Source organism: Micromys minutus (assembly GCF_963924665.1).
Source record: "Micromys minutus genome assembly, chromosome: 14".
NCBI lineage: Eukaryota > Metazoa > Chordata > Mammalia > Rodentia > Muridae > Micromys > Micromys minutus.
In genome coordinates this window covers 10907370-10920419 of record NC_137983.1, presented here as the reverse complement: position 1 = coordinate 10920419, position 13050 = coordinate 10907370, and positions in this window count along the sequence as shown.

The window sequence follows — 13050 nt, the reverse complement described above, 5'->3', positions numbered from 1 at the left end:
AAAGAAAACTTCCCTAACCTAAAAAAAAAGAGATGACCATAAACATACAAAAATACTGCAGTACCCCCAAAAGATTGGATCTTGACACATAATAGTCAAAACACCAAATGTTAAAAACAAAGAAAGAATGCTAAAAGCAGTAAGAGAAAAAGGACAGAGAACATATAAAGGCAGACCAATCAGAATTACACCAGATTTTTCAACAGTGACTATGAAAGCTAGAAGATCCTGGACTGCTGTCATACAAACACTAAGAGAAAACAAATGCCAGCCCAGGTTATTATAACCAGAAAAACTCTTAAGTACCATAGTGGAGAAACAAAGGCATTCCAGGACAAAAGCAAATTTAGACAAAATGTGTCTACAAAAACAGCTCTACAAAGGATGATAGATGGAAAAATCTACCACAGAGAGAAAAAGTTCACCCTAGGAAAAGCAAGAAATTAAAGTACTTGCAACAAACCCCAAAGAAGAAAAGCACAAAAACATTATTCTTCCTCTAACAATAAAAACAGCAGGAAACAACAATCACTATTCCTTAATTTCTCTTAAAATCAATGAGCTCCCAGGGAGGCAGACCTGGTAAAACTGCGCCATGAGTGGCCAGGGCGCAGAGAGGGCAGAGCATGCGGAAAGCGCAGCCTCCCACCCCCGATTACTTTAGGGGAGCAGGAACCCTGGAATAGAGACTTGTTATTTTCCAGAAAGCCATCAACATGCAGACCAAACACTCAGGCCATTTGCCACCAGGAACAGTGGAGATACAGGGGCACAAGTCTGTCAAGACTGCACTGTGAGTAGCCAGGGCACAGAGAGGGCTAGGCCTAGTTCACAGTAGGTCCAGCCCTCCAGTTGGTTCAGGGGAGCAAGAACTCTGCCCTAGAAATTCGGTGTCTACCCGGAAGGCCCTTGCATGTGGACCAAACACTCAAGTCATTTGCCACATGAACAGGGGAGATCCAGAGATGCAGGCCTATTGAGACTGTGCTGTGAGTGGTCAGGGTGCAGAAAGGTTGGGGCCGAGCACGTGGAAAGCATGGTCCCACACCTTCAATTGGTTGAGGGGAGCAGGAGCCCTGGAATGGGGATGTGTTATCTGCCTGGAAAGCCATCGAGTGTGGTCCAAATGCTCAGGCCATTTGCCACTGGGAACAGCGAAGATTCAGGGACACAGGTCTGGCAAGACTATGCTGTGAGTAGCTGGTGCACAGAGAGCTAGCACGCAGTAAGTGCAGGCCTCCAGTTGGTCCAGGTGAGCAGGAACCCTGCTGTAGGGACTCAGTGTCCTCTCGGAAGGCGCTTGATGCAGATCCAACTCTCAAGGCATTTGCCACCTAAAACAGCAGAAATCCAGGGACATAGGCAAGGTACATGGGAGATACAGGAACCAATCACTAACAGCAAGACCACATATTATCACAGAAAACAAGATGGCAAGAGGAAAGCGAAAGAACTTACACGATGGAAACCAAGACAACCTGCCAACATCAGAACCCAACTCTCCCATCACAGCAAACAGCAAAATGCCAAACACTCCAGAAAAAGAAGACTCAGACCTGAAATCATACCTCAAGATGATGATAGAGATCCTTAAACAAGAAGGGGAAAAAAACATAAAGAGATAGAAGTTTTTAAAGAGAAAACACGGAAAACAATCAAAGAAATAAAAAAACTAGAGGAAAACAGAACCAAAGAGATGAAGGAATTTAAGAAGGAATGGAAAACAGAAATGGAAACAATAAAGAACACTCTAAAAGAGACAACCCTGGAGGTAGAAAACTTAAACAAGAAATCAGGAGTCACAGATGCAAACATCTCCAGCAGACTACAAGAGATGAAAGAGAGAATTTCAGGGGGCAAAGACAACATTGAAAACAGACAAAACAGGCAGAGAAGATGTAAAAGCCAAAAAGCTCCTAACCCAAAATGTCCAGGAGATCCAGGACACAATGAGAAGACCAAACCTAAGGATAATAGAAGAGGGTGAAAATATCAACTAAAAGACACAGTAAATATCTTCAACAAAATTGTAGAAGAAAACTTTCCTACCCTTAAGAATGAGATGACCATGACCATAAAAGAAGCTTACAGAACTCCAAATAGAGTGGACCAGAAAAGCAACTCTTCCCAACACATAATAGTCGAAACGCCAAGTGTCCAAAGCAAAAAAAGAATACTAAAATCAGTAAAGGAAAAATATCATGTAACATATAAAGGCAGACCAATCAGAACCACACCCGACTTCTCAACAGAGACTATGAAAGCTAGAAGATGCTGGACAGACATCATGCAGACCCTAAGAGAACACAAGTGTCATCCCAGACTGCCAACAAAACTCTCAATCACCATAGATGGAGAGACCAAGATATTCCAGGACAAAACTAAATTTGCACAATATCTGACCACAAATTCAGCAATACAACAAATTATAGGTGAAAACCCCAATACAAGGAGGGAAACAACATCCTAGTAAAAACAAGAAAATAACTAAGCAAGAAAACCAAAAGAAGAAAGACACACAGGCACAATTCTACCTCTAAAAGCAAAAATAGAAGGAAACATCAACCATTATTTCTTAATATCTGTTAAAATAAATGGACTCAATTCCCCAATAAAAAGACATAGGCTATCAGACTGGATACATAAACAGAATCCAGCGTTTTGCTGCATACAGAAAACTCATCTCAGAGACAAAGACAGAAACTATCTTAGAGTAAAAGGTTGGGAAAAAAAACCTTCGAAGCAAATGTTCCCAAGAAAGAAGCTGGAGTAGCCATTCTAATGTCGAGTAAAGTAGATTTTCAACCAAAAGTTATCTAAAAAGATAAGGAAGGAGACTTTTTACTCATTACAGGGAAAATTTATCAGGAGGAATTCTCAATCCTTAACATATATGCTCCAAATACAAGAGCACCCATATTCATAAAAGAAACCCTACTAAAGCTCAAAAGATACATTGCACCCCACACAATAATAGTGAGAGACTTCAACCCCCCACTTTCATCAATGGACAGATCATGGAAACAGAAACTAAACAAGGAAGCAGTGAAACTAGTAAAGGTTATGAACCAATTGAAATTAATAGATATCTACAGTACATTTCATCCTAAAACAAAAGAATAACCTTCTTCTCAGCACATAATAGCACCTTCTTCAAAATTGACCATAAAATCGATCACAAAACAAGCCTTAATAGATATAAGAAGAATGAAATACTCCCATGCATCCTCTCAGATCACCATAGTCTAAGGCTGGTCTTTAATAACAAGGACGACAACAAAAAGCCCATATACACATGGAAACTAAACAGTGCTCTATTAAACTATAGCAGGCTCAAAGAAGAAATAAAGAAAGAAATTAAGGATTTTCTAGAATTTAATGAAAATGAAAACACAAAAAACCTATGGGATGCAATGAAAGCAGTACTGAGAGGAAAACTCATAGCTCTGAGTACTTCCAAGAAGAAATTGGAGAGAGCATGCACTAGCAACTTTACAGCACAGTTGAAAGCTCTAGAACAAAAGGAAGCAGATACACCCAAGAGGAGTAGACAGCAAGAAATAACCGTAGTTAAGGGCAGAAATATACCAAATAGAAACAAGAAGAACCATTCAAAAATAAACAAAACCAAAAGCTGATTCTTTGAGAAAATTAACAAGATTGATAATCCCTTAGCCAGACTAACTAGAGGGCAAAGAGAGAATATCCAAATTAACAAAATCAGAAAGGAAATTGGAGACATAACAACTGAAACTGAGGAAATTCAAGAAATCATCAGATCTTACTACAAAAGCCTATATTCAACAAAGCTAGAAAATCTAGAGGAAATGGATGAATTCCTAGACAGTTACCACATACTAAAGTTAAACCAGGACCAGGTAAACCATCTAAATAATTCCATAATGCCTAAAGAAATAGAAGCCATCATCAAAAGCCTCCCAACCAAAAAAAGCCCAGGTCCAGATGGGTTCAGTGCATAATTCTATCATACATTTATTGATGATCTAATACCAATACTCACCAAACTATTCCACAAAATAGAGTCAGATGGAACACTATCTAACTCATTTTTTGAGGCCACAATAACCCTCGTTTCTAAACCACACAATGACCCTACAAGGAAGGAGAACTTCAGACCAATTTCACTTATGAACATTGATGTAAAAATACTCAACAAAATTTTTGCAAACTGAATCCAAGAACACATCAAAACGATCATTCACCATGATCAAGTAGGCTTTGTCCCTGGGATGCAGGGATGGTTTAATATATGGAAATCCTTCAACATAATCCACCATATAAACTAACTCAAAGAAAAAAACCACATGGTCATCTCACTAGATGCTGACAAAGCACTTGACAAAATTCTACACCCCTTCATGTTAAAAGACTTGGATAAATCAGGAATTAATGCCCCATACTTAAACATAGTAATAACAATATACAGTGAACTGGTAGGCAATATCAAACTAAATTGTGAGAAACTTGAATCTATCCCACTAACATCGGGCATTAGACAAGGCTTTCCACTCTCTCTCCCTACCTATTCACAATAGTACTGTATTAGCCAGAGCAACCAGACAACAAAAAGAGGTCAAAGGGATACAAATTGGAAATGAAGAAGTCAAAATATCACTATTTGCAGATGATAAGATAGTATGCTTAAGTGACCTCAAACATTTCACCAGAGAACTGATAAACAATTTTAACAAAGTGGCTGAATATAAAATTCACTCGAACAAATCAGTAGGCTTCCTCTACTCAATGGATAAACAGGCTGAGAAAGAAATTATAGTATTGACACCCTTTACAATAGTCACAATGAATATAAAATACCTTGGGGTGACCCTAACCAAGCAAGTGAAGGATCTGTATGACAAGAACTTAAAAATCTCTGAAGTCTGGAATTGAAGAAGACCTCAGAAGTTGGAAAGATCTCCCATGTTCATGGATTAAAAGGATCAGCATAGTAAACATGGTCATCTTGCCTAAGGAAATCTACAGATTCAATGTAATGCCTATAAAAATTCCAACTCAATTCTTTATAGAGTCAAAAAGAACAATTTGCAAATTTATTTGAAATAATAAAAAAACAGGCTAATACAAACTATTCTCAACAATAAAAACACTTCTGGGGGGTGGGGATAACCATCCCTGACCTCAATCTGCATTACAAATCAACTGTGATAAAAACTGCATGGTATTGGTACAGAGATAGGCAGGTAGGTCAATGGAATAGAATGGAAGACCCAGAAATGAACCTATGCACCTTGATCTTCCACACAAAAAGCTAAAAACGTTCACTGGAAAAAGGACAGCCTCTTCAAGAAATGGTGTTGGTTCAACTGGCAGTCAGCATACAGAAGAATGCAAATCGATCTTTTCTTATCCCTTGTGCAAAACTCAAGCCCAAGTGGATCAAAGACCTCCACAAAAAAAAAAAAAAAAAAAAAAAAAAAAAAAAAAAAAAAAAAAAAAAAAAAAAACCAGATATGCTGAAACTAATAGAACAGAAAGTGGGGAAGATATTAGAACACATAGACACAGAGGGAAATTTCCTAAACAAACATCAATGGTTTATGCTGTAAGATCAAGAATCAATAAATGAGACCTCATGAAATCGCAAAGCTTCTGTAAGGCAAAGGACACTGTCAAGAAGACAGTGTCTGGTGACTGCAGTTAACAGAATCTGTCCCTTTTCCTCCGTGCATACATGGGGACAGCTAAGAGAACAGGAACCTCCTGAGGCATAGGTGCTCTGCACTCATCTTTAAATACGCTCACTACTGAACAACTTGCCCCTGAATTTCAAGGAAGCAAAAACTTTAAAACACTGAAGAAAATAAGCAAAGACACCAGAAGATGGAAATATTTCCCATGCTTGTGAATCAGTAGAGTTAATATGTGGGGAAAAATATACTATTAAATGTAATGCACAAACTTAACAAAGTCTCCATTTTTAAAAATAAAAAATGGTGACATTTTTACAAAACTAAGAGAACTAACAATTTATATGAGGCAGAAAAGACTGGAAGTAGCCAAGTGATCCTGGAACAGCACAAAACTGCCCTCAGAGTGGCTACACTATAGAGCTATATTACAAGTACATTGTGGTACTGGAACCAAAACAGACGCATAAATGATGTCATATAATTGAGTGCACCTAACTTTCACCTGATATTTGACAAGGGATCAAAATACCTTGAAGAAGAACATCCTCTTCAGCACATGTACCAGGTGAACTGGATGTCATGGGTACTATAAAGGGAAACGAGATTCATATCTCTCACTCTGCACAAAAGACAAAATGGATCAAGAACCTTTATGTAAGAGCAAAACACTCTAGAAATCACTAGAAGAAAATGTGATCAAAAGCATTTTAAGTACAGGAATAGCCTAGAACTTTATGATGGGCTCTAGGCAGATGTCCTATGTCATTCCAAATCCTGCCAATCAACATTACTTAGGACCATCGTACAGACCATCACACAAACCAATGCAAACCACTACTATTCCTAATCACAATGCTTACCATCATTGGGTAGGGGTAGTGGAACAACATGGTTACGTTACAGCATTGTAGATGCGAGACAAAGAAGGACACATGTTTCTATTAGTCTACTTGGTGAACACCGCTGTTTGACTGGAATTTAGAACTTTCCTCAGCATACGAGATCTGCAAATAAAATTGAATTTCTAAAATCAGCTGCTGCTACTGCTTGTATGTTTTTGAAACAGTGAGGACATGCCTGAGCAACTGAGTCTAATTTCACGCTATTCCTTCGCACACGATCTACATTCACATACTTCACACATTCATGAGCAAACAAGATTGAAAGTTTAGTAATTTGAAATTCCTCAGGTTGATAGTGGTTTGTAAGGGCAAGTAAGATTAGGTTAGGTTAGGTTAGGTTAGGTTGGGTTGGGTTGGGTTGGGTTGGGTTGGGTTAGGTTAGGTTAGGTTAGGTTAGGTTAGGTTAGGTTAGGTTAGGTTAGGTTAGGTTAGGTTAGTTTTTAGTTTATGGCTATCTTCCCAAGATAGAAGATATAACAGTGAGGACCTAAGATCTGCAAATGTTCTTTGACTCCTAGAAAACCACTTGTCATTCGGTTGCAGGCCAAGGAAAACTAAATACTTTATAATCTCTCAGTAGTCATGTTATGTTCTAAGTAGTGAAACATTTTCCTTAAAGACTGATTTTTTTTCCATTGAAATCTGTGACCTTTGTAGGCAAATGGATAAAACACTGCTGAACACTGAGCCAATCTCAGTAGTCTTAAGTACAGGGGGTGATGTTAGATTGTATATGGATTGAATGAGAGTAGAATTGTAAAGAAACTTCAGGGTTGTTAAGTCCTGGACATTGCCTCCAGTGAGCCCAGGGGGTGCTGTAGTGCAGGTGCATTGATGATTCTTTCTCAACAGGAAAATTAATAAAGACTGAGCAGAAGTCTATAACAATAACACCATCTGCCGTCTTAACTTTATGGCTTTTGTTTGCTTACTGTTTCTGCTTTATTAATGGGTGTTGTTTTATGTCAATATATCTGAAGCAGATAACCTTTCCCTTCTATTTTGTTTGTTCTGAGATTACACATGTTCCTTCCCTTTCTTCCCATCAAACTTTCCCATATCTCTCTCCCTGATCTCCTTCAAAGTCAGATTTTTTCATCAATTGTTACTATGCAAATGTTTATATTTGTATATACACATATATTCCAAATATAACCTTGTTGAGTCATATGGTTTCCTGTCTGTATGGTTTCAGGACTAACCTTTGGCACTGGAAAACCAATAGCTGTGCTCTCCCCTAGGCAGAACCACCTATTCCACTCCAAGTATTATTTAGTTGCCTGTAGCTCTTTGTGTAGGGTTGGGACCTTGTGGGCTTTTCTTTGTCTAGTTTGGCATGTCTATTGTTGTTGTTGCTGTTTAGCTCGTATTTGAGCATTCCTGTTGGTGAGACTTCACAAGTGTAGCTTCTGATGTTGCTAGAAGCCACAATCTCAACAAAACCCTGATCCTCTGGATCTTATAATCCATTCTCCTTTTTGTCAATGTTCCCTGCGCCTTAGAGGTAGGAATATTTTGTGCATGTATCAACTGGGACTAAGGTTTGGTCTTCTGCTATGTATTGTAATGATAAATATTGTCCCCCAAGACCTGGTTGCCCCGAGGAACAAGAGAATCAGTTGCTCAGTTTCCATAAGTTTGTAAGCTTTCTGTTGTTTCTGTTGTTGTTGAAAACCAGCTTTAATATGTGGTGACCTGATAGAATGCAGAGAGTTATTTTAATCTATTTGTATCCATTGAGACATGCTTTGTGTCTGATTGTATGGTCAATTTTGGAGAATATTCTATGAGGTGATGAAAAGAAAGACTATTCTTTTGTGCTTTGAATGAAATATACTGAATGTTCTGTAAATATGTTAGGTCCATTTGGTTCATACCAACTGTTTAGTTCAAGTATTTTCTGTTATTTAAGCTCTAGTAGTGTTTCTTTTACAAACTTTGGTTCCCTTGTGTTTGGGGCATAGTTATTAAAATTGCAATGTACTCTTGTTGGATTTTTCCTTTGAGAAATATGAAGCATATTTTTCCTATATCTTCTGATTAGTTTTGTATTATCAAAATGGCTACACCAGTTTTGCTTATAATATTTTTTTCAGCCCATTACCTTGAAATGATGTCTATCCTTGATGTTGAGATGTGTTTCTTGGGTGTAACAGAGGATGGATCCTGTTTTTGCATCCATTCTGTTAGTCTGTGTCTTTTTATTGAGGAATTGAGACAGATAATTTTGAGAGATGTCACTTACCAATGATTATTGATTCCTGTTAGACTGTTGTTGTTGCTGCTGCTGCTGCTACAGGTGTGGTAGTAGTTGTGGTGGTAATGAAGTGTGTGTGTGTGTGTGTGTGTGTGTGTGTCTGTGTGTGTCTGTGTGTGTGTGTGTTCACACAAGTTTCCCTTCTTTTGACTTTGCTGGTCTAAGATTATTTTCTTTGACTGAGGTATCCATTTCTTCTATTTTGTCTTCCATGCCTGAAATTCTGTCTTCCATCTCTTGTATTCTGTTGGTAAAGATTTCTCTCTATGGTTCCTATTCAAGATCCTAACTTTTCCATTTCCAGATTTTCCTCTGTTTGGCTTTTCTTCATTGATTCTATTCTAGTTTCTGCTCTTGAACTATTTTGTTCATTTCCTTCCACTGTTTGACTGTTTTCATTGGTTTCCTTAATAAATTTCTTTCTTTCCCCTGCAAGATTTCTATAATATTTTTATTAGATACTCTGTGTTTACATTTGATATGTTATCCCTCTCCCCCCCCCAGACGAGCCACTCCCTTCTTCCCTCCCCCACCATTTGCCTTCACGAAGGTACACACCCTGCTAAACACCCTCTCTACCCCATTGCCTAGGCATTCCCCTACATTGGGAAAACATGCCCTCCCTGAACCAAAAGCCTTTTCTCTTGATGCCAGACACTGCAATCTTCAGCTACATATGCAACTGAATCAATAGTTCTCTCAATGTGTGCATAAAGATTGATGTTTTAGTCCATGGAAGTTTTGGGGGATTTGATTGGTTAATAATGTTGTTCTTCCCATGAGGTTGCAACCCCTTTCAGCTCCTTAGGTCTTTTATTTAGCACCCTCATTGGGGTCCCTGAGTTCAGACTGATGGTTAGCTGCAAGCATGCTTAGCTGTATCTATATGGCTCTAACATAGTTCCTGAGGAGGGATCTCTATCTGGTTCCTGCCAGTAAGTCCTTCTTGGGATCAGCTATAGTGCTTGGATTTGGTGGCTGCATATGTAATGAATCCCCAGAGGAAGCAGCTTCTGAGTGATTTTTTTTCTTCAATCCCTATTCCTCTATTTGACCTTGCATTTCCTCCCGTGAGTGTTTTGTTCTCTTTTCTAAGAAGAACTGAGGCATCCCCATTTGGCCTTCCTTCTTTTTGAGCTTCATAATGTCTATGAATTGTTTGTTATTCAGAGCTTTCTGGGGCTACTATCCACTTATCAATGAACGAATACCATGTGTGTTCTTTTGTGACTGGGTTACCTCACTCAGGATGATATTCTCTAGTTCCATCCATTTGCCTGAAAATTTCATGAAGTCATTGTTTCTAATAGTTGAGTAGTACTCCATTATGTAAGTGTACCACACTTTCTGTATCCATTCATTGGTTGAAGGACATCTGGGTTCATTCTAGCTTCTGGATATTATAAATAAGTCTGCTATAAACATGGTGGAGCATGTGTCCTTGTTATATGTTAGAGCATCTTTGGGGTATATGCCCAGGAGTGGAATAGCTGGGTTTTCCAATTTTCTGAGGAACCGCCAGACTGATTTTCAGAGTGGTTGTACCAGCTTACAACCCTACCAACAGTGGAGGAGTGTTCCTCTTTCTCCGCATCCTCACCAACATCTGCTGTCATCTGAGTTTTGATCGTAGCCATTCTATCTGATGTAAGATTGAATCTCAGGGTTGTTTTGATTTGCATTTCCCTGATGACTAGAGATATTGAGCATTCCACTAGGTACTTTTCAGCCATTCAATATTCTTCAGCTGAGAATTCTTTGTTTAGCTCTGTACCCCATTTATAATAATATTATTTGATTCTTTAGGGTCTAGTTTTCTGAGTTCTTTGTATATATTGTATACTAGCACTCTATCAGATGTAGGGTTGGTAAAGATCCTTTCCCAATTTGTTGGCTGTGGTTTTGTCTTCTTAACAGTGTCCTTAGCCTTACAGAAGCTTTGTAATTTCATGAGGTTTCATTTGTCAATTCTTGATCTTAGAGAATAAGCCATTGGTGCTTTGTTCAGAAAATACCCCCTATAATATTCATAAAAACTGTTTTAACATCTTTTTCTTGTGCTCCATCTATGTTGGAATACTCAAGAGATTATCATTCTAGATACTGATATTTGGTTTTGTCTTTGTTTGGAAAGTGTGTTTCTTCTTTGTTTCTGTTTTTGCTCTGTTTCTTACGAGTGTGTTGTGGTGGCTGTGTGTTGCCTGGTAGAGAAAAAAAATCTTCTATGTTCTAATATGCATGGCTACTGGGGATTCTAGGTAAAATGTTTCTGTGTATTCTGCTTGCTGAGACTTAGGAATAGGAGTGGTTTGGGGGAATGTAAAGTAATTTCACAAGAGATGAAAGCAAGTTATTCCATCAAGATGTGTTTAGTCAATCCTCTGATAATGAAGGCAGTGGGAGAAAGCCACTGCAGAAAGTCTGCTATAGAACTGGCATGAGACTTGAAGGGATGGAGGGAGATGTGAAGCCTGCATGCTTCCCTGGCCAGAGTCAGAGCCTTCACTTCTTAAGAGAAATGACATGAACATCAAATTATATTACTATATAAGTTTCAATAACTGAATTTCACATTATGATATAAGAAGCATTATTTGGGTAAAGCTAGTTTGTAAAAGTGATATCCCAGGACTGCAGAGATGATTCGGTAGGTAAAGTACTTATCACTTACATGTTATTGCCTAGTTTAGATTCCCAGAATCCATGCAAAATCCCTGTGGGCATGTCAGCCTACCTGCATTCCCAATGCATAGGAGATAAGTCACCAAATCCCCAGAGAAGTCTGTCAGGCTAGACTAGGAGAAGAGGAAATCCCTGGGTTTAACAAGAGAACTTGCTTCAATATTTAAGGTGGAAAGTGATCAAGGAAGACATCTGACATCAACCTTGGGCTTCCACACAGAACCCCATGCACACATGTACTTACGTACATGCAAGGCTGCATGAACACTTGCAGTAGACACACACACAGGGAAACAATAATTAATTTAGTTATATGTAATAGACATTTGAAGTACTTTGTCATGGCCTGACATCTCATTACAGCTTACAAATACTCTGGTGACTGTTGCCCCACCACGATCACCTCTGTGACAAAGTAGAGCACCTTGGCTTATCTCCAGTGTTGTTTTTTCTTACATTTTAAGCGCATGTATCTGTGCATATGCACATACATGTGCATATGTGTTCAAATAATCTTTCTGAATGATTGGGGGTAGAGAAAGAAGCAGTGAAAGACAGGGCACAGGGTTTTGAGGTGAGCTGCTCTGAGCTCTGGGCTACCAATGTTCTAGTTACAGCCTAACAGTAATTTACTGTAAACAAGAACACAACACACCAGGAGTTAACTGACACAAGACCCCTCTGTGGGTGCCAGATGATCAGACATCCCTACCTTTCTGTCTCCTTTCTCCTGGAAAGCTTTGTCCTGGTACTGGCTGTCTTTGTGGCCCCCTCCCAGACTGTGGGTGTCATGAGGTGATTGTCTCAACTTTCTGCATGATTTGTTTCTTTCGGAAGCATTGTAGTTTTGATTGTGTGTTCAGCCGTGAATCTGTGTGCCTGTCAGACAAGACAGTAGGATCTGGCGTTACATGAAACGGCCTTAACAATCTCAACAGCCATTCTCGCTCTTGAACAAATGCATAGATTCATCTTTTTGACTCTCAGGTTGTATGAAGACAGTGTGACAAGCCCCGATACACAGCGTGATTTATTTGTTTCATTGTAATCCTTCACATTGAGAAGTCACTGAAGACTTCAAGCTTCGGTGACTATTGGGGTCACTTAAAATTTCAGAATGACCCATTTAATTTTTTTATAACCTTACAGTTGTAACCCTTCTGATATAGGGAAGAGACCTACAAAGAACCCTATTTCCGGACGTCAGGAGCACACAAACAGGCACCGGGTTTGGTCTTACCAATGTCTGCCTATAGAGCACACGACATTGCTGAGTTGGGTATATCAAGAAGTCTCAAGACTACTTCTGATTCTAAAGAGAAAAAAAGATAGCCTAGATAAGATAACTCACACAAGCAAGGTTCTGAAGCAGTTTAGTCAAAAGCTTTGCTAGAACTGGTTCCAAGACCAACTGGGTAAAATAATGGGAATTTTGAGGCTCAAACCCCTCAGTACAGAAACGCCCTGTTTACTCTGATGGATGCCTTGGCTTACTAAAGCGGTGCTTACAGAAGGCAACCCTGCCAAGCTACGCACA